The sequence below is a fragment of the Elephantulus edwardii genome, unplaced genomic scaffold, assembly GCF_000299155.1.
Source record: "Elephantulus edwardii isolate Elephantulus edwardi_28Jun2011 unplaced genomic scaffold, EleEdw1.0 scaffold00114, whole genome shotgun sequence".
In the NCBI taxonomy this organism is placed as follows: domain Eukaryota; kingdom Metazoa; phylum Chordata; class Mammalia; order Macroscelidea; family Macroscelididae; genus Elephantulus; species Elephantulus edwardii.
Genome location: NW_006399864.1, coordinates 3,108,401 through 3,128,364, shown reverse-complemented (window position 1 = coordinate 3,128,364; position 19,964 = coordinate 3,108,401). Strand labels below are relative to the sequence as shown.

The 19,964-nt window shown below is 39.5% G+C and overlaps 1 pseudogene; it reads left to right on the top strand.

Annotated features, from left to right (window-relative positions):
• The first annotated feature begins 17,649 nt into the window (after positions 1-17,649).
• LOC102846941 lies at positions 17,650-18,578 on the top strand (annotated as a pseudogene).
• The last annotated feature ends 1,386 nt before the right edge of the window (positions 18,579-19,964 follow it).

The following is a 19,964-nucleotide window of genomic DNA, read 5'->3' as shown; positions in this document are numbered from 1 at the left end:
TTTCTTGGCACAACTTGGTGAGCACATCCAGGGCAGCATCTGTTAGCTGAAATATGTCAATTGGTATACCATCTATTCCTGGGGCCTTATTATTTTCCATTTCATTCAAAGCAGCCTGAACTTCTTCTTTAATCACCATGGGCTCTTGCTCATATGTTGTTCCATGAAATTCTTCTGTGTCTGACAATTCCTTTTGATACAGTGAATCAGTATATTCTTTCCATCTTCTTTTGATCATTTAATATTCTGCCTAAAGCATCCTTGATTATATCAACTCAAGGTTTGAATTTGTTCTTCAGTTCCTTGAGCTTAAGAAATGCTGAGCGAGTTCAGCCCTTTTGATTTTCTGACTCCAACTTCATGCACATTTCATTATAATGGGGGGGGGGGTGAATATAGCCTGACAAGCACCTTTTTAAATTTTAAACTATGCAGTGTCCCTTTTCTCTGTTCACATATGGTCTTTCTAAATATCTTGCAAATTCAATCTACCTTGTATTAGCACTATCCTTATTATTATTATTCCCGTCCTACAATTCTGTGGTTTCATTTATTATATGTAATAGGTTACAATGAGAAAGGGCTAAAAGAAACCTATGAGTTCTTCTGATCTGAGTACCAAAATAGTGATGACTCAGGAAAAGACTAAGGTCTTTCTCCAACAAGGTCCTTCATGAATCAAGTATTCCTGCATGAGGAAATTTGTATAGTTCTTAATTTGGAACTTTCTTAGGAAAATAATTAATTCAAGAACAGCAGAAGAAAATCAAAATGAGTAAGATGTTCTTGAAATGTAAATTTGTAGTTAAAGTAAACATTTGCATTTAATTACAGAGACCTTCCATAAAGAAATTTATACTGTTCAGTTATTTAATCTGCTGGCCATTTCTCTTTAGGGAGTTATATTGTCCACTGCCTTAGAGAGCGGAATGATTTTCTTATGCTACATTAAAATCCTTTGGAATTAATTTATTATGTTCTCTCATGGATAATTTTTCTCTCGATCGATGTTGGTCTTATATCTGCTCCATGTTTCTTTGAGATTCTCTTACATATATTTTAGAGGAGGATTTCAGAGTTTATCTTGAGTATCTGACTGATCAGGTTTTGATGGTATTGGCAGGAAGTTTTGCATGAAAAGGCTAATAATTCCACAGTTTTATCTTTAAAACTATGCGATAATTGCCACTGTTTCTTTCATGTGTACTCCTCTTATTCCTCTATTCTTTTTAGCTTACAAGTCTTTTCCTTAATCCTGGCTTGTTTATGGCTTTACTCCTGGTGAGATGAATTATTTATATTTACCTCATTTAGACAGTAATATGTGGATCTACAGCAGTGCCTCCAGAAGGAGAGATGGAAACAAATCAAACAACTTTTTAAAGGCACTTCAATTTTCTTATATAAGTATTTTTTTTGCCTCTGTTCATGAATTTTTATCAACATACATTACCCATCCCAGAAAATGCATGTGTTTGATAAATATCTAGAAGATAAGAAATGCCATCCATTTTTTCAAAATATATTAGTGAAATTCATCTGGAAGAGGGGTGTGTGGGGGGGGTGTGGGTGTTTAATTTTATTTGTTCCATAATTATTCCTCTACCTTAGAATCTCAACTCTCCAATTATGGATAAGACGGTGAACCTGATGTCCTTAAAATATTCCTTCCTGACTAAGCAGAAAACAGGGAGCTCTGGTGGCCTAGTGGTAAGCAGCTGAGCTGCATCCCTGAAGGCAGAGGGTTTGAATCCATCAGCTGTTCCACAAGAGAAGGAAGACAGTCTCCTGTTCGATTACCTGCCTCTGAAAACCCACAGGAAGGTAAGCTATGGGTTGGTTGCAGCTCGGTGGGACACAACAATAAGAAGCATAGAAGAATAGGTTTTCAATGACAATCCATTTTCTCCTAGGGTTCCAGAGGCTCACTAAATCTTTTTATTTTAAATGGTTTCATTTATGTATATTTCCTTTTATATAATAATTCAAATATGTATGTTTCATTCATGTACACTATGTTTTATACACTCATATGCATTGCATCTTATATAATTAGTTACTACTGATCTACGCCTTCTAGCACCCCGTCTAATCAAGATCCTATTGCACTTACCAGTCTCTTTCACGAGATCTGACTGACTTCTGCCTTCATTCTTTGCTGTGCAGTTCTTGTCTCAGATCTGATTGATGTCCTCTGCTTGCTTCTTCTCTGTGAAGCTCTTAGAGAACTGGGTAGCTTAGTGGTAACAAGTTGCACTGCCAACCCTAAGGCATGTGGTTCAAGTCCTTCCATTTCTCTGTGGGGAAAATATGGGCCATGTCCTCTCATGCAGTTTAATCCCTCTGAAAACCTGCTGGAAGGTCAGCTATAAGTTGGTTCTGACTCAAAGGTACTTAACAATAACAGAAACAACATTTGCTTCTTAAATTCAACTCTTTACTGTCTTCTTTCTTAGCTCTTCTCCTACTCCTCCAGACTAAGATTTAAATTCCTCTTTTATCTCCACCCTACAGATGAAAGTAAGTTTTAGTATTTCAGCCTGGCTAGGTCCTAAAATATGGCACTGGGTCTATCAGAGATGAATTTACAAAATATCTTAGGAATTGATTTGATACATTGAATACTAATTACTGAAGAGCAGATGAGCCATGGAATGATATGAAGGATATCATCCATGAAGAAAGCAAAAAGGTTATTATTACAAAGAGGAAAGAAAGGGAAGACAAAAATGAATGTCAGAAGAGACTCTCAAACTTTCACGAGAAGTAAAGAAGCCAAAACAAAAGGAAGAAATGCTGAAGGAAGATAATTGGACAGAAGATATCATAAGGCAACTTGGGAGGATAAAACAAAGGATTATATTGAAATATGCAAAGCTGGAGTTAGAAAGCTAAAGCAGTGTAATACTATTGGTATTTCTCATGCTGAAATGAGTTACAACACTGAAGGATTCTGTGGGCTAAATACTGAATGAAGCAGGAAGCATCAAAAGAAGATAAAAGGAATACAAAGTCACTGTATCAAAAAGAATTGTTTGATGCTGAATCGTCTTCAGAAGTAATGTGTGATCAATAACCAATAGTATGAAGAAAGAAGTACAAACTGCACTGAAAGCAATGACAATAAAATAGGGCCCCAGGAATTTATTGGATATTAACTGAAGTATTTCAAGAAACACATGTAGCCCTGGATGTGCTTACAGTCCAGTACCACAAATTAGAAGTCACCTACATGGCCAAATGAACTGGAAGAGGTCCAAATTTAGTCTCATTCTAAAAAAGATAATCCAACAAAATGCAGAAAGTATAAAACAAATATTATTAATATAGTACACACACACACACACACACAATGTTGCTCAAGATTATTTAAAATGGCCAAAACAAAAACATCAACAATGAACTTCCAGAACTTCATGAAGGATATCATTGTTGATGTTAGATGGATCTCGATTGAAAGAAGTGAATACCAGAAAGATATTTATTTGTGTTTAATTGACTATCCAAAGACGTTTAACTGGGTAAATCACAACAAATTATGGATAACACTGAGAGTCGAAATTCCAGAACTCTTAATTGTGCTTATGTGAAACCTGTACATAGAACAAAGAATAGCTGTCCAGACAGAAAAAGGAAACAGTGCATGGCTTAAAGTAAGGAAAGGTATACATCATGGAGGTAGCCTTTCATCTGATAACCTAGACTAGATGAATAACAATGTGACATCAAGGTTGAAGGAAGTCTCATCAACAATCTACATTTTGCACATGACACAACTTTTTTTGCAAAAAGTGAAAAGACTTGAAGTCACTTGCTGCAAGAGATCAAAGACTACAACCTTCTATAAAGGCTACATTTCAACATTAGGAAAACAAAAATCCTCATCACTGGGCCAATAGGCAACATCATGAGAGACGGACAAAAGAATGAAGTTGTCAACAGCTTAATTTTTCTTGCATTCACAATCAACACCAATATTAGCAGCAGTCAAGAAGTCTGTTGCATTGTAGAAATCAGTCAAGAAGTCAAGGACCTTTTTATACTTCAAAAGAGCAACTGTATTATTTTAAAGACTAAGGTGTCCTTGATAAAGCCATGATATTTTCAATTACTTCTTATGCATCTGAAATTTGGACAATAAATAGAGAATTCTCTATTCCTTTGAATTATGGTGTTGGATAAGAGAGTTGAAAGTACTTTGGACTTTCAAAAGAATAAACAAATCTGGCTCAGATAAAGTGCAAACAGGATCTACTTTAGAGTATCCCCGAATGGTGAGACTCCATCTAACATACTTTGAATATATTGTCAGGAGTGGCAAGTTCTTGGAAAAAGACATCATTCTTGGCTACATAGTCAGTCAAAGAGAGGAAGACCACCAAGGAGTTAGATTGACACATTTACTGTAACAATGAGCTCAAAGTATGGTGAAAATGGTGAGAATATCACAGGATAAGGTATGATCCTGATCTGTTTGTCATAAGGTCGCTGTAAGTCCTAATTGGTTTAACAGCACCTAACAACAATTAGATCCCCATGCCTCTTGTCTCAGTGTAAATCTGGAACAGAAGGGCTTAAACTAGCTAGTTAAGAGTGAATAGAAGGAATAGTCTTGACCTTGAAAGTGATTAGTTGTATTAACATTACTCAACATATTTCCACATGGGAATTTTTTTTCTTTTTAAGAATTTCTGTGGGCACATGCTTCTCTTTGGGAATAATAGTCTTTGAAGTAAAAACCACAGCATTCACACAATTATAAGTATATTGCTCTGTTAATTCCTTTCTAATTATGACTGTGCTGCCCCTAAATTATTAATCAAAAATTGCTCAATCAACATTCTCTCCTGCCTACTTCTGCTTCACACAACTTGACACTTATTAAATGTTCTTCAAAGATAACAGAAACTCCCTTTATTACTGTACTCCTAATTCTTTGCACACTATCAAAGGCACCTTAATCATATCTGAATAAGCAGCTATGCCTTTATATGTAATATTTCTTTAATATTTCCTAACTCACCTTAACATTTGCATTCGTATCCAGGGCATTTTTTTCAATAAGTAAATTCATTCAGTATTTTGAAAGAGTTCTTGTGGTAGTGTGGTCTATTTTTCATTTTGACCTTTCAGCTTTTCTTTGAGGAAACACCTACTCCTTTCTTACTCTCCATGACTCTATTCAAGCTGACAGTATCCTTTGCACTTGAGTATTGTCAGCAGATGACCCGGGTTTGGACCATCAATGCATCAAATTGCTTATAGGCACACAGTAAAAGCCAAGTGTAAATTAAAAGAATTTGACGTTAGTTCCTAGGGAAAGAGGTTCTGCCTTCCGAGTGGATGATGCTTCTTTTCCACAGTAACTCTGATGGCATCGTGATAGAAGCTCTGCTGCAATCTCAAAGGCAAGCCGTTTGAATCCATCAGCTGCTTCATCGGAGAAAGATGGGCAGTCTCCTCCAAAGTGATGTGTTGCCTCTGAAAATCTGCTGGGGAGCCATCTATGAGTTGATTCCAACTCGATGGCACACAACAACACAATGAACCTAGAGATAAAGCTCACATAAAGAATGAAGAAGGAGGAATTGTTAATCTTAGTGGCTCATCTAGTCTTTGTGGAAAGTTAAACTACAGGTGTAAATTCAATTCCAGTCTTTAAGAAGAACTCAAGGCCATCAGAGGAGCTCTGGAGGCCTGGAGAATATGAACTTTAGATAATATAACATTTATACAATGAATGGGGCACACACGTGTCCCAAGGGTCTTTGATATTGGGGTTGGAGAAATGAGCCAGTTTCTTAATACTCACACAAACGTGTCAAATTCACACATTGCACCGAAGGAAAAAGATGGGCAATCTCCTCCCATTTGCTTTATGCCTCTGAAAGTCTGTTGGAGAGTCTGTTCAAGTCGGTTCCAACTCAATGGCATTAAGTTCTGGTGCTGCTTGTTGAAGTGTCATAGCCTTGAGCTCCACCAATCTCTATACTAGTAAGTGTGGGCATTTTTACGGTCTTGGATATTTTTGTTCCACATCTTTCTACCATTCTATTCAGGAACTTCCATTTTTATCAAATGGAAGGTCTTTTGAATACATTTACAAAAGGAAATTTAAGGTAATAAAAATTTGATAGAGTTAATGGAATACATATGCCCCAAGGATCTCTGGCGCTGGGCTTGTAGAGATTAGCAGGTTTCTTCATATTCACACAGTTACACACGCCTGCACCAGATGGGGAAATGCACTAAAATTAGGATAGCAGCTTTGTACTAAACTCTAGAGGCAGAAGATGTAGGTCGACACTGTATACTCCATTGATCACCGGAGAGTTAACAGATAGATTGTAAAATTATAAAATTTAGAAAACCATTCTTTAAAACCAGTGGTAAGGAGTGGTACTGTCAACCTAAAGGCACATGGTTCGAATCCACCAGCTGCTGAACTGGAGGAAGATGGCACAACCTTGGGAAATCTGCCTGGGGAAGCCTACTGGCGGGTCAGCTGTGAGTCAGTCACACTGTAAACGGTACATAACAACAACAGCAAGTGGTTTTATGACCGAAGGTCTTTGTCCAAAATTTGTACACATGTTCCAAATTGGCAAGGGTCTATCGTGGGTTGGTCTGCCAGTGCTGAGACATAGGCATTTGGGAAGTTATACTGCATATTCTGGTGACTGTCTGTATTACACTTTGCTGTTTCCTGTTAGTTACAGCAGACTAAGAATACATCATTGATCAGGTTTATAAGGCTTATTAAAATTGAACTTCATTTCTCTCTTCTTTATCGTCTACCGCTTTTCTACCTTTCTCCGTTGCACTTTCCCTTTCTACTCTAGCCATGTGCTGTTAAGTGCCACTGACTTACACTACATTAACGGAAAAAATAAGGCATACTGTTCAGAATCCACCATCTCCTCCATGGTACAAAGATAGGAAATTTCCTCCCATGCAATTTACTGCCTCTGAAAACCCGCTGGAGTTGGTTCTGAATCGACAGCACACAACAACAATGGGAGAAAAAAATAGAATATTTAGCATTAAATGTTATTGAGACAATGTTATTCTTGGCCTCTACTCAATGTTATTGAGTAGAGGCCAAGAATAGGCACTTGATCAAAGAAGATATTCATATGGCCAAAAACAGATGAAGAAATGCTGAAAATCACTAGTTATTAGAGAGCTGAAAAATAAAAACAGCAATGTGATATCATCTCACCCTGACAAAAACAGCAATATTTATTAGGATCACAAACAACAAATGCCAGTGAAGGTGTGGAGATACTGGACCTCATATACTGCTGGTATGAATATAAAATGGTGCAAACATTATGGAAAACAAAAGGTTGGGAACAGAAATACCATTCGATCCAGCAATCCCACTACTGAGTCTATATCCTAGGGAAATAAGAACTGTAACACAAACTGATATATATAACTTAGGTTTACTGTACATTATTTACAACCACAAAGAGTTGGAAATTATCCAAGTGCCCATCAATTGATGAATAGCTAAAGAAACTACAATTCATTCACACTGACAATTGTACTGTTAGAGGTAGCAGTTAAAATCTAACAGTAGTTCCAAGGGAAAAAGATGAGAAATCCCCCTGGGTCATTTGCAACTTTGGAAAATCTTTTAGAGAGTCAGCTGTGAGTTGGTTCCAATTACACAAATAATGAGTGTTTTCTGAAGAAAAGAAGATCAAGAATTTATGAAATACTGTACAACATGAATGAATTTACAACAATTTATATACTAAGGAACATACATCACTCTCAAAAAGGACAATTATTGTATAAGGCCTCTAATATTTATTCCCATTCCAAAAACAGAAGACAAAGTATGGGAATTATCGAAGAATATCACTAATATCACAAGTGAGAAAAATCCTACTGAAGAATATCCAAAATTTACCAGGATGGTATATTGACAGAGAACTACCAGAAATACAAGCTGGTTTTAGGAGAGGATGTGGCACTATAGCCAATGTCACATGGATCTTGGCCAAAAGCAAAGAGTACCAAAGGAATGTCTAACTGTGTTTTATTGACTATGCAAAGGCATTTTACTGTGTGGATCACAACAAATTGTGGCTAATTGAGGAGAATGGGGGTCCCAGGACACTTGATTGTGCTCATGCAAAACCTATACTGACCCAGGAAACATCCTCAGAACAGAGCAAGGAAACAGTGCCTGAGCAGGTTCAAAATCAGGAAAGGAGTGTGTCAGGGATGCATCTTATTTCATCACTACTCAATCGATATGAGGAACAGATCATTGAGGAGGCTGGGCTTTATGAAAAGGAATAGAACATCAAAAATGGAGGAAGACTCATTAACAACCTGTTAGGCAGATGATACAACCTGGCTCGCTGAAGCTGAGGAGGACCTGAAGTGCTTGCTGACGAAAGTCAAGGACTCTATCATCCATATGGATTGAGGCTCAACATCAAGAAGACAAAGATTCTCACAGCTGGGCCAACTGGAAGCACCATGATAGATGGAAAAGAGATTGAGGTTGTTAACAATTTCAGTTTGCTTGGCTCCCCAATCAACACATTTGGCGCCAGTAGTCATTAAATCAAAAGATGAATTGCACTGAGAAAATTTGCTACCAGGGACCTCTCCAGAGGTACCGAGAAGCCATAATGCCAGTCTGGAGACTAAGGTGTGCCTAATCCAGGCCACTGTCTTTGCAATTACTTGTTATGAATCAGAAAGGTGGTCAATGATGAGGGATGACAGAATGACAGAAGAAGAATCAATACCTTTGAGTTGTGGTGCTGAAGAAGAGTCATGAACATAAGCAAATAGCTCTGTCTTGGAGAGAGTAAAACCAGGTTTCTCCTTGGATTCTAGGATTCTGAAGCTCCATCTTACACACTTTGGGCACATGGCTAGGAGGAACTGGTCCTTGGAGAAAGACAACATGCTTGGAAGGGTGGAGGGACAGTGCAGGAGAGGAATAGGTAGGATGAGAGGGATTGATACAGTAACTGGGGCAATGGGGAGTAGGTGTGTTGGAGTTAGCAAGACGGTGCAGAATCGGGCAGGCTTCAGAACTCTTGTACATAGGGTCTCTATGAGTTGCAGGTGACTCGAGGACACATAATAACAACACAACAACAAGGGAAGGTTTACATTTAGAGAATCACTCTTGGAGAGTCAACAGGATCAAAAAGGGAGAGTGGAGTAAACAGAAACAGAGAAGGTTGGTGAAGAGAAAGGAAATGCACAATAAGGGGTGATTCTTAATTAATGTAATATTACATAGGTAAATTAGAACTAATGTTATAAAACAATGTTTATAAATAATTGATGAAAAATGAATATTATTTGTAAACTTTCTCTCAAATAAAAGAATAAAACATGGTTGTATTTGTTACATGAGTCAGCTCACATAAAGTCATGGTGTTGGGTTAAATAATTAAGTACTCCACTATTTACTTGAAAGGCAGCCAGTTCAAATCTACTAGTGCCGCTGCAGAAGATGGGACTGACAATGTACTTCTGACGGCTCACAGCCTTGAGTACCATTAGGAGTGGTTCTATTATGCATTTATGGAGTCTGTCTGAGTTGGGATTGGCTGTATGGCAATAAAACCAAAAAGCAGATAAAGTATCCAACATCAAATCTAATTTATGGTTTGTTGTTGTTATGTGCTGTTGAGTCATCTATGATTCATAGTGACCCTATATACAACAGCTCTGAAGTCTGCCCTGTCCTAAGCCAGTCTCACTGACTCTGACACACCTACCCCTATTGTCCCAGTTGCTGTGTCAATCCATCTCATCTGGGGTCTTCTCCTCCTGTGCTGTCCCTCCAAGGACCGATCCCTCCTGGCTACGTGCCCGAAGTATGTGAGACAGAGCTTCGAAATCCTAGAATTTAAGGAGAAACTTGGTTTCACCCTCTCCAACACAGACCTATTTGTTTTCCTCATGGTCCACGGTGTGTTCAAGACTTCTCCAGCTTTAACATTCATTAAAGTTGAATCTTCTTGAGTTTCTCAGGAAAACAAGACTGCATGTAGCTTTTCTATTAAAAAAATATAAATTTCAAATGGATGTTCCAATAACATTAAAGTGAAAATGTGTAGGAAGTAATCAGCTTTGTGCCTGTGACCCTGTGGCATTAATCAGTCACACTTTGCTCTACAAAATTGGCTTTATTTGGTTGCCATGTAAACTGCCTTGCACAGGTTCTAATTCAAAACAACTTTCTGTTTTGTATTTTTGGCTCCCTGTTTTTACTTAATTTATTGAAATGTGGTGGTGAGGCATAACAACCTGAAGTCACTTTTAAATAAGAATTATTACTCAACTTCTATTTAAGATAGCTCCAATTTGAGACTCAGGCTTATAAATTGGTTTGGAATTCCAAACACATCTAACCATAGAAATAATATTAGTCATGGTGATTAGGACTCCAGGTCAGCCAGGAGGGAAAGAAAAAAAAATCGATACAACACATGGTTCCCTGAATAATAAAATTCATAATATTAGCCTAAGAGCTACAGAGAAGAGAGAGGGGCCTAGGATTCTTGGGAGCAAATCAGCCCAGGGAAATTTTTAAAACTGTTGATGTTTCCTTTTGACCCTTTCACATTTTCCAGTCAGCATGCCTTAATCAAAGCTTGATGTTTCTTTTCCCAGGTCTCATATCTCGCCTTTCAAAAAAACACTCCACACAACACTGCTGGTTTGCCCTCTCTCTTCATCTCTCCCATGAGAGTTCTTATGCTCTAAAATGATCCACCTTTCCTGCAGCTCTAATTAAAACCCTCAGTGATGCTATTCTCAACTTGAGAGACATCAGGTGGTCGAACTAATTTGGAGTAAAGTATCCCTGGTTGCCTCAGTTACAGTCCTTTATGTGTCTTGTGGTTGGTAGGTGCTGGAGTGCAGGCTCTGACTCCGTGGCTGCCTGTAAGTGGAACAAAACCTGGCCCGATCCTGCACCATCCCCACTGCAGAAAGCCAGGGATGCTTTTATAAAATTATTTAGTATGCTCTTGTGTCATCACTGTGTCGATCCACCTCATTGAGCCTTCCTCTTCTTCATGGACCCGCTACTTTCCTTTGCATGATGTCCTTTTCCAGTGTCCAACAAAGTCTCACTATTCTTGCCTGGAAGGGTTAAACTCTGGCTGTACTCTTCAAGAACGAATTAGTTGATGAAGTATCAAGAGGTGTAGCAGACAAAGTAGAAAAGAATGACAAAGTGGTCCCTACGTTATACAGTTTCTTCCTAAGGTTGAAGACATCCTAAATCTCTGTGTCTGGCCAAGCCTTAGATCCAAATCACGAGTGGCTTCAGTTTAGAGCAGATATTTATATCTAATGTGAACAAATATGTGCCAAATACTATCAGTGGTCAATGAGTGAACAAGCTAGTTTGAGTTTGACAGACTGTCAAGTGACCAGTCCTGTATTTGAGAGCACAGCTGGGGGGTGGAAACAGCTGGGTGTCTCTGCTTTATCCAGTCAACTATTTATTTTATAAAATCATTTAATATTCCATCTTCCCCCTTCTGCCTTTCTGCTGCACTTTCTTTTCATTTTTCTGTTAAACAAAACCCAAATCCATTTGCCTTCAAGGTTAGTTGGTTAATACTCATGTTTCTGAGGTTTCAAGTCTTTATGGGAAGAGACTACCCATCTTTCTTTCATGGAGTAGCTGGTGGATTTCCCTTCTGCTAGCAGTACTGTAGGTTACACACTGCATCACCAGGAATCCTTTGTTGTTATTAGGTGTCATTAAGTGGGTTTTCACTTATAATGAATCCATGTGACAAAAAATAATTTCTCCATAGATTTTTCTTTGTCCTAGGATGAAATCTCTATATTTATTTGTGCTTTATTGACTATGCAAAGATGTTTGACTCTGTGGACAAATTATGGATAACATTGAAAAGAATGGGTGGAAATCTGAGAACACTTAATTGTGTTCATGTGAAACCTGTACAATGACCAGGAAGCTGTTGTCCAAGGAGAACTTGGTAACACGTTTCTGGTTTAAAATTAGGAAAGGTGCACAGGTTGTATCCTTCGTCCATACCTATTCAATCTGTATGCTGAGCAAATCATTCAAGAAACTGGAATCTATGAGGAAAAATGTGGCATTATGACTTGAGAAAGACTCATCAACAACCTGCAGTATGTAGATGACACATCTTGCTTGTAGAAAGTGAAGAAGACTCAAAACTTGCGGTAGAAGATCAAAGAATATGGCCTTCAGTGTAGATTACATCTCAACTTAAAAATGAATCCAAACATCCTCTCCACTGGATCAGTGGACAGCATCAAGAAGAATGGAGAAAATATTGAAGTTGCCAATGATTTCATTTTACTTCAACACAACCAACACCCTTGGAAGCAGCAGTAAAGAAAGCAAAAGATGTTTTTCATTGGCAAAAATATGCTATCATAGACCTTTCCAAAGTATTAAGGGCAAAGATATCAGTTTATAGACTAGGTTGTGTCTGATCCAAACCACAGTCTTCTAATGTTTTCTATACACCTGAAAGTTGGACAATGAATAAGGATTGATATATTTGATTTGTGATGCTGAAGAACAGGACTAAATATCCCATGGACTGCCAAACAAACTTGTCTTAGAGGAAGTGCAACCAGTATGCTCCTTAGCTATGACGAGTGAAACTGTTCTCACATACTTTGGGCATGTTGTCAAGAAAAGCCAGTCCTTGGGGAATTACATGATGCTGTAAAAGGTGGCATGTCAGAGAAAGAGAGGTGAACCCTCAACAAGATGGGTTGGCACAGTGACTGTAACAGTGGGCTCAAAAGATGAGATAGTATGGGACAGGACAGGACAATACTTAGATCAGCTGCTCATAAGGTAATAGGGTCCTCATGTGTCATAGTTGACATGAGAGCATCTAACGACAAAACAATCAGCAATCTCTATTACTAGATCCTTTCTGTTAATAGCTCTTGTGCCACCAACACCCTCCTCCTTAGCCAGAAGGAGCTACGCCGGAGCTGATGGCATCCTTAGTAACCAAGCTCCTTTTAGTCTGTAGAAACTAAACTTTACTTCCTTTTACTGAGATTCCTTTCCCACCTTATGAGGGAGCTCTAGTTACCTCGTCTGTTGGGAGTTGTGCTGCTAACTCAGACTGTGTCTCTGTTGGCAGTTCAAATCTACCAGAGGTTCAACTGGAGAATAATGGGCAATCCCCTGGGCATTTACAACCTAGGAAAGCAGCTATTGTTGTTAGGTGTAGCTGAGTCGAGTACAACTCATGGCGACCTTATGAACAACAGATCTGAACCCTGACCTATCCTGTGCCATCCTCATCATTTTTTCATTTACTCTCGCCCACTGCAGCAGTCGCTGTGTCAATCCATCTCGTTGGAGTCTCCCTCTTCATTGCTGACTCTGTCTTTCCAAAAATAATGTCCCTCTGCTAGGAATAGTCACCTGAGTCTTTTTCTGTATTAAAATCACTTCTGGTAAACCTTCCTGACTTTCATCTGTCACTAACTCAACTCAGCCTAGACTGATTCAGGTGATACAAGTTATTTCTAGAGCAGCATTACTCTTCATGGCAATTATTGATTTTTCTTGAAACAATAGTCTTGTAAGAGAGGAGTCCTGGCTTCTAGTTCCAGGCTGTGCTCCCATTGATCACACTGGAGGTGGTCGATGAATGTTTGTTGAATGAATATCAAATTCTTGTCATGCAAGTTGCACTTCTAGTTTCATAGGTACGGGCAAAAAAGAAATTACGTCATGGATCTGAGGCAGCGTGCCCTGTGAAGATTAAAGGGAGCTCGATGGCGTACTGTCAAGCCAAACGCACAGGGTTCCAATTCACCAGCCGATCCTCAGGAGTAAGATGCACAACGTCCCACTGTGTGATTTACAGCCTCCAAAAGCCTCCCGGAGGGTCAGCTATGAATCGGTTCTGACTTTGCAGTACATAATAACAACAGCAACAATTGAAATGCTCTGTTTCGTGAAGAGAAAGCTGCACACAAATCAGTCTTACAGTCCATCCTGTATTAGACCCGTATTTCCAACATCATTGAATAGGGAAAAAATGTGTGAAAGCATAGAAGAAAAAGGGTACAGGCACAGAGTAGTCATGGCTCATTTGGAAGGAAAAGATAAGATATTCAAGCCACCCTGTAAGGAAGAAGTGGAGAGGAACTGGATGCTGGGACATTCATGCCTACATCGTACTGGCATTTTCAGTCTGGCCACATCAGTTCACAGCGAGGTGTTTACAAGACTCCAATCATGTTGCCACTTTTCAAAATCTCTTTTATCCCCCCCTCCCCTGCTTATGACAAACTTAGAAGGAGCATAATTACATCTATCCAGAAGGCAGAAAACCATCAGCCTGTGCCATTCAAAGCCAAGTATGCATGCATTTATCGTGAGAGTGAGCCAGCAATTACAACGAGGATGTTTAAATACACCTAGAATCTGCTTAGATTTGGATGTCCAAAATGCCTGCCAGTCTTCTCTCCATGAAATTGGGAGGCCAGGATCACAACATTAAGTATTTTACCTTAAAAAAAAAAAGACCCAGGAAGATGAGTCATTCTTCTTAATTAGCTTCCTTATCCTAAGAAGAGAGGAAATGGCCTCTATGGATACTTTGGAAGGGAAAGAATTGGTGTTCCTCCAAGGTTCAGAGAGATATATTGATATTTCACCTAAAACACTGCAATATTTCAATTTCGTGAAGCATTGGAAATTTGTTAGAAGCCACAAGAGAGGGTATTTACATTACAGCATGGGCTACTTTATTCCTCAAGTCTATAACTCAAATCGTAATTATAAGTATCTCTGTAGCTGCTCAGCTAGGGGTTTGTGCCGGGCAGTTACACAGTAATTGTGCTCGTACCTGTGGGTGCTTTCATGCCAAGGCTAGCTTTCCTGGGGCTGCAAAGCAGAAAGGGATTTTCTCTCAGTGCTTCAGCACCTCCCGGAAGAGGAAATGGAATGAACACAGAGCATTACTACTTTTCCATAGTGACACACATTTTAAAGCAAAGCAATTTTAAAACAAAGAAGGAGAAGTTTAAAAAGAAATGAATCCTATATTTGCTGTTTGGGAAGCACTTACCAGGTAATTGCTGCAGCCCGAGTGATTTGAGGTGGGAAATGGGATGCAGTTTAATAAGGTCTGGCTTACAGAACTGTTTGCAGAAGCCCAGATGGCAGTTGTTTAGGATTCGTTTCATGCCTTTTGATTATTCTACTTGGCCCCAGTGAAATGATAGGAATTTCTTAGTCTAGTACTAGAAGATTCACCTCCATCCCATTGAAATGGCTTCCAAGGACACCAGTTGTTTAGAACATAGAAGCAAATCAGTGGATCGGAATGTAATATCCTTAGGGACTGGAGGGCAACTTGTTCTGAGATGAAAAGATTGGATACAGGAAAGGCTGTGAGGGTCATAACCAAGGCATTTCTCAGACTATATCTGTATTACTGTTGCTGCTGTTGCCACACCTTTCTTCTTAAATGGCTGCTTGCTTCCTGAATCTGCCAAATTATAACCTTTACAATGTAAAAGAAATAGGTGCATATTAAGTGTTTGTTGTAACATTAAGTTGTATTTATGGGGAAGAATGTGAATTGTGGCAAGGGCTACTCTAGAGACCTTGAAAGTTGGGGAGATATTCATGGGATCATTTTAATGTCCGAGTCTATAACTCTTGTTGTATCAAGTTGGAACTGGCCCTCCAATGGTTTTCAATCGCATCAGAGGAGATTGCCCATCTTTCTTACAGAGAGCAACTGGTGGATTTGAACTATGTGCCTTCAGGATTTTAGTGTGGATCCTAACTACTAGACCACCAGAGCTCCCTAGTCCATTACTCTAGCACCTTCAAAATACCTTTCTAAAATCCTGTAATTATGTTGGAACTGGCATTATTATACTATTTGGGGCTTGTTTTTGTATTTAAGTGGGATTTTTTTCCCTTACCCCAAGTGTAAACTAAATAATTGTCAACATTTAATGCAAAGGGAAATTTCCGTTACTGTATTTTGGGAATTCTTCACTTCCAATAGCCCAGTATACCACCACCTCCCAAGCAGTTTCTAAGAGACTCTGCCTAAGGCAATTGAAACAGCTCTTAGAAAATTTCATTAAAATATGAAAAAAAAAAAATTTGAAACAACCCCTCCAATACCTCAACAGCAAACACAACCCAATCAAAAAATGGTCAGAGAACATGAAAAGACACTTCACCTAATATGGTGTCCACATAGCAAAGAGGCACATGAAGAAATGCTGAAAATATTTAGCTACTTGAAGCTGATGACATTTTTAATTTTTTTTAGAAAAAAAAAGAAAATGTTTCCAGAGATTAGAACAAATGTAGAGAAAAATTCCTTTTAGAAGGCTAGACTAAATCTACGTTATTACTTCAAGTCACAGAAAATTTTCTTTTCTAAAAAACCCAGAGGTGGCGTGTGACTGGATGGCATTGCCTGTACTGCTCCCACAGTTATTAGGGGGAAAACTGCTGTCTAGCTTGAACACACAGAACCCTTAGCTCAGGTACTTTGGGGAACAAACTGCTGTGAGGCCAGACCGTGTGGGATCCCTAACTCAAGCAACAGGGAGGTCCGGGGCCCCTCAATGGAGGTTCCTCCGTGCTCACTCAGGTACTTTGGGGAACAAACTACTGTGAGAAATACAAATATATAGGTGCTTCACAAAACATTGCTATACCCTGGATAATTTTATAGTTATAACAACCTAATATCTACTAAGAAAAGACTCCCATAATGTCAAGAGAGCAACAATCCACATCAGCTATTATGAAAAAATAAAATAACCCTTCTCCTAAAAACAAAACAAAACAACAAAACAACTCAGAGGGGATTTGTGAAGATGGACTAGATTGATTTCATTTTAATGCCAGGTATATCCTTGAAGATTATTGCTCTACGCTGTCCAATAGCCTACGACAGACTTGCAGGACAGAGTGGATAGAATTGCATCATTGGTTTCCGAGGTTGCAGTCTTTATAGAATCGACTTCAACTCATTGCCGTTGAATTGGAACCAACTCATAGTGGGCCCTTTACTGGATGTCAGAGACTAAATTGAACAGACGGAGACTGTCCATCTTTCTCTCACTGACTAGTGGGTGAATTAAAACTGCTAGAAAAATATTACCTTGGAGTTAACAACCCAACTGCCTATGAACTATGCCATCAGCGTGCCCACCATTGTATCACCAGGATGCCTTGTAGCTTTACCTAAAGTATATTGTGTTCTTTGGTAAATTCAGTGGACTCCGATAATTTAAAGAATGATAAAAATGTCATGAGCCAATTTGTCTCATTAGCAACCACAGCCTATTAAGAATTCACTGGTGTTCTCAGAAATAAAATCAGAAATGCAAGCACAGGCATCTATAAACTGGGACTAAAGAGAATCCTTTTGGAATGAGAAAACTGCCCCTGAGCAAGGTCATGTTAGCAGCCAGTTTTCTTGTTGCTAATATGCTTGGCTAGTTGAATGAAGTTGGGCTGACACCACTATTGTATATATGTAAAGACATACTTACTACTCTCGCCAGGTGTCCTCGTGTGTGTGATATCGTCTTCAAACCCCGCGTGGCAATCCCTGATGCAATGCTGTGATGCCTAGGGAAGACAGGGCGACCTGGAAGTCCAACTATTTCCTTAAGATCATTCACCTTCTGGATGATTCTCTGAAATGCTTCATTGTGAGTGCAGACAATATGGGCTCCAAGCAAATGCAGCAGATCCACATGTCCCTCGGTGGGAAGGCTGTGGTGATGATAGGCAAGAATATCATGATGTGCGAGGCCATCCAGGGACACCTAGACATCAACCCAGCCCTGGAGAAGCTTTTGCCTCACATCCAGGTAAGCATGGGGTTTGTGTTCGCCAAAGAGGATCTCACTAAGATCAGGAACATGCTGCTGGCCAACAAGGTGCCGGCTGCTGCCCGTACTGGTTCCATTGCTCTATGTGAGATTACCATGACGGCTCAGAACCCTGGTCTGGGCCCCGAGAAGACCTCCTTCTTCCAGGCTTTGGGCAGAAGCACCATTGAAATCCTGAGTGATGTGCAGCTGATTAAGACTGGAGACAAGGTGTGAGCCAGCAAGGCCACCCTGCTGGACATGCTGACCATCTCCCCTTCTCCTTCCGGCTGATCATCCAGAGGTGTTTGACAACGGCAGCATATACAGTCCTGAAGTGCCTGACATCACAGAGGAGACTCTGCATACCTGTTTCCTGGAGGGTGTGCACAACGTTGCCAGCGTGTGTCTGCAGATTGGTTACCCAACAGTGGCCTTCGTACCACATTCTGTCATCAGTGGGTACAAGCAGCTCCTGGTTTTGTTTGTGGAGACTGCGTGCACCTACCCACTGGCTGAGAAAGTCAAGGCCTTCCTGGCTGATCCAGCTGCATTTGTGACTGCTGCCCTGTGGCCCTGCCCCTGTCACTGTTCCACCTGCTGCAGCCCCAGCCAAGGTGGCAGCAAAAGAAGGATCAGAGGAGTCGGATGAGGATATGGGATTTGGTCTCTTGGACTAATAACCAAAAAGCCACCAAATCTGCCAGCTTTGTGTGAAACAAGGAAATGAAGGCTCATTCTCTTAAAAACTCTCTTTTAAGGTATTAAATAAGGCTGAGTATTTAAAAAAAATACATACTTATCTTTCTATTTGAACTCATATTAATGATGCACAAGTTAAGTGTTATCTGGGAGCCTAGTGGTAAGGAGCTGAACTGCCAACACAAAAGCTTGTAGTTCAAATTCACCAGTGGCTTCACGAGAGAACCATGGGTGATCTCCTTCTGTGCAATTCACAGCCTTTGAAAACCCCCTGGAGGGTCAGCTATGAGTCAGTTCTGACTTGATAGCACATAACAACAACAGCAAGAAAGAAAAGTTGCCTTAGAGACAAAGTGTAACCAGATTTCTTCATATTTAAAGTGATTTTACAGCTAGCTCTCTTTGCCTAGAACCCTATCACTTTGCCATAAAATGCTCAATGCCCACCTAAGTCTCCCACCATAGTATTTATTTTAAGGGCTATTCATACGCATTTATCTGAGATCCCATACCTCTGTTCTTACTTTCTTATTGTTTTCCTGGTCAACTCTATGAACTCCAAACCATTTTCAGTCTTTTAAATTCTAATCAAGCTTATGGGTTTTTCTTTTTCTAATTCTTTTTAACTCTGCATATCACTACTTCTTCCATTTCCACTCACATAATCTTTTGTCTATTTATTTCCCAATGTGTCACTTCTAATAATACTATCAGGAACAACTATACCACCAAGAACAGTACTAATTGTTCACATTTTTCATGTGTTTATTATGAGCCAAGAATATAGATTAAGTAATTGATTCTTCTCCTTAACCCTATGTAGTCATTGCACTTTTCAAAAGAGAGCTCGGGCACGTAGTTAGTGTTATGTACCATCGAGTTAGAGCCATGCCATAGCTGACCCTTTCTTGGGTTTTCAGAGGCAGGAAATTTCACAGGAAGAAACTGCCCATCTTTGTCTCATGGAGCATCTGATGGATTCAAATTGCGTCCTTTGGGACTGCAACACAGCCTCTTGCCACTAGGTCATCATAGCTCTCATAGAGGTTAAGTAATCTGCCTAAAGACACACAGTCAGTATTTGACTAAGAGGTTCTTACTGCAAAGTCTGTGATAAGCAAAAATAGAAAGCAAGTAAAAAGAATCTAAATTTTTCAGTCATATTGCCTTCTGTGGTCTACATTTTGGAGGCACAGGAGCCTGGGGAATAATGCAGAACCCCAAGACTTGCATTAAATGGTGATATGAGTGAGCATTTAGTGTTAGAGCACCCTGAAAAGAATATGCCTTTAGCTTTCTGGCTATACTATAGTTTTATGATGTATAGAATTATATAACTATAGTGCTAAGAAGCCACATTGCGG